The sequence below is a fragment of the Haliotis cracherodii genome, unplaced genomic scaffold (genome assembly GCF_022045235.1).
Source record: "Haliotis cracherodii isolate W230 unplaced genomic scaffold, xgHalCrac1.p SCAF_3, whole genome shotgun sequence".
Classification (NCBI taxonomy): domain Eukaryota; kingdom Metazoa; phylum Mollusca; class Gastropoda; order Lepetellida; family Haliotidae; genus Haliotis; species Haliotis cracherodii.
Window position 1 is genome coordinate 39,567,611 of NW_027266286.1, and position 3,437 is coordinate 39,571,047.

Consider the following 3,437-nt stretch of genomic DNA (forward strand, 5'->3'; position numbering starts at 1 on the left):
GGCGGGGTCCGCGTCGTCTGCTCATACTCACCACGTGATTGTGACGTCAACAATCACCCGTTGCTCAGAATCTCGCAGTACTCAAAACTGCAGTGACTTTTCACGTTGACTGATATGACGTTATGTTTTGGTTCGTTTATGATTATATAAAATAACCTTTGAATTTAAAGACATAACCTGAGTTCATCCACCTCAAGTTTCCCATTGCCTGAAACATGTACAAAAACATCAATATTATTTTGAAGAACCACCCAAGATGTCTCAAAATGCATTAAACTCGATTATATGCAAAATCGATAAGTTTACCTCAATGTTATTGTGACCCGAGAAAAACTTCTCGATACTGCTCTTGGATAAAGAAAAGATATTTGTATAGCTAAAACAGCCTTTAAACGTAAACACGGTTCAACAGCCACTCTACAATGACAATTTACTAGCTCAGCATCGATTACATTTGTCGCACGGCGGTGTCTACGGTGCATGCCTGGCCCGTGTACATGGTGGCCGGCTCGGCATCTTGTGTCGAAATGCTTCTGTGATCTCATCACTACATCCAAGACACAAATTAATTGAACAAAGCACCGTAGTTCTCGGTGCAGAATGGCGTCTTTTTGTGGTGCCAGGGGCCCGCAAGATTAACTCCAGACCATTTCACCAAAGCGATTAACAACCTGTGTCATTTGGGGCATTCTTCCTAACACAGACTGTATGCCCTGATGAAACTGAAATACACTCCACACGCATACGCCGCACACACACACGCGCACACGCGCACACACTAGCACGCATGAAGGCACGTGCGCACACAATTATAATAATAATGTTTAATAGTGCTTTGAATAATCACTTTCCGATACTTATCTTTGACAAGGTATGCTATGTACAACTGAACGTCAGCATCAAGAATGTCCCACATATTGCCATTGTTCACTTCCTTTCTGTATTGCGTTATTCATGTGGAGCGCATGTACTATCCCCATTACCAGCACCCATCTGGCCCACACCTGTTGTCAAACTAAGCCATTACAAGAATAAAGGAGAAGCTGACAATATGTGTAGCCTCTATTAACTTTACGAATAGCAATGCAGTACAGATATGTGATATTTCATGCCACTGATAGAGCCAATTAACGGTCAGTTCAGACACAATGGTGTGTCTTGCCACCGATAGAGTCAATTAACGGCCAGTATAGACACAATGGTGTATCTAACGACTGATAGTGCCAATTAACGGTCAGTATAGACACCAATGTGTATCTTGCCACTGATAGAGTCAATTAACGGCCAGTACAGACACCATGATGTGTCTTGCCACTGACAGAGTCAATTAACGGCCAGTATAGACACCATGGTGTATCTAACGACTGATAGTGCCAATTAACGGTCAGTATAGACACCATGGTGTATCTTGCCACTGATAGAGGCAATTAACGGTCAGTACAGACACAATGGTGTATCCTGCCACTGATAGAGTCAATTAACGGTCAGTTCACACACCATGGTGTGTCTTGCCACCGATAGAGTCAATTAACGGCCAGTACAGACACAATGGTGTATCTTGCCACTGATAGAGTCAATTAACGGCCAGTATAGACACCATGATGTATCTAACGACTGATAGTGCCAATTAACGGTCAGTATAGACACCATGGTGTATCTAACAACTGATAGAGTCAATTAACGACCAGTATAGACATCATGGTGTATCTTGCCACTGATAGAGGCAATTAACGGTCAGTACAGACATCATGGTGTATCTTGCCACTGATAGAGGCAATTAACGGTCAGTACAGACACAATGGTGTATCCTGCCACTGATAGAGTCAATTAACGGCCAGTACAGACACCATGGTGTATCTAACGACTGATAGAGTCAATTAACGGCCAGTACAGACACCATGGTGTATCTTGCCACTGACAGAGTCAATCAACGGCCAGTACAGACACCATGGTGTATCTTGCCACTGATAGAGTCATACTAACTGAGAGTACAGACCCCATGGTGTATTTTGCCACTCATAGTGCCAATTAACTGTCAGTATAGACACCATGGTGTATCTTGCCACTGATAGAGTCAATTAACGGTCAGTTCAGACACAATGGTGTGTCTTGCCACCGATAGAGTCAATTAACGGCCAGTACAGACACCATTGTGTATCTTGCCACCGATAGAGTCAATAAACGGCCAGTACAGACACCATGGTGTATCTTGCCACCGATAGAGTCAATTAACGGCCAGTACAGACACCATGGTGTATCTAACGACTGATAGAGTCAATTAACGGCCAGTACAGACACCATGGTGTATCTTGCCACTGATAGAGTCAATTAACGGCCAGTACAGACCCCATGGTGTATCTAACGACTGATAGTGCCAATTAACGACCAGTATAGACACCATGGTGTATCTTGCCACTGATAGAGTCAATTAACGGCCAGTATAGACACCATGGTGTATCTTGCCACTGATAGAGTCAATAGTTGGTGGCGATTGTGCTTCCACAAAGGGGAGTTCATACAAACATGAACACAATAGTTTGTGGCGATTGTGCCTCCACTAAGGGGAGTTCATACAAACATGAACACAATAGTTGGTGGCGATTGTGCCTCCACAAAGGGGAGTTCATACAAACATGAACACAATAGTTGGTGGCGTTTGTGCTTCCAGTAAGGGAGTTCATACAAACAACTGTTCTTTTGATTTGACGTCAGGCCAGTTGTAATAAGCAAATGACAAACATTCGTGAATATATTCTCGTAAATTCAATGTAATATATTTTGAGCATGTTTGGCAATAAAGCTTTTGTAAATAAATTAAGATATGTTAAACAATAACCAATTAGTGCACTCTTATCAAACATGTACTTTGGTTTTTCAAATTTAAGCAGGGCGACAAAGAGAGCCAGATAGAACTTTAGCCAGCAGAATTTATTAAATTGATTACAAAGTGTTGTTAATGGTATTAACTAAATAAAAGAACCAATTGTTTGTTGTTAACGTCCTGTCATGCCGAAGTGTACAAGCTTCATGATATACTTGACAGTAGTTTATCAGCATGTAAATGTACTCCAACTGAGTACTGCATGTGCTCTAATTTCTAGTACTTCGTATTAACATTTATATTTCATGATCCCCTACATTTTTAAGACTATATAACCCAGTACTTGCCGAATCTGTCGGTAAGTCACTTAGTTACGCTGGAGATTTAACGAACGCTTCAAGTGAAACCTGATTGTCGACCATAGTAATCTTAGACATTTAGGCAAGAAGTATGCATCCCCATGGGCACCAGTTGCGCTTCCCTTCTACTGATTTGTTTCTTTATGAATATGAATCAGAATTTCTGCTCGGATTGGCAAGGTCAAAACAAGGTAATTTGACTTTAAGCTTTGGGATACCGTTCAATAACCATCAAATAGTAAATTCCTTTCCACTGA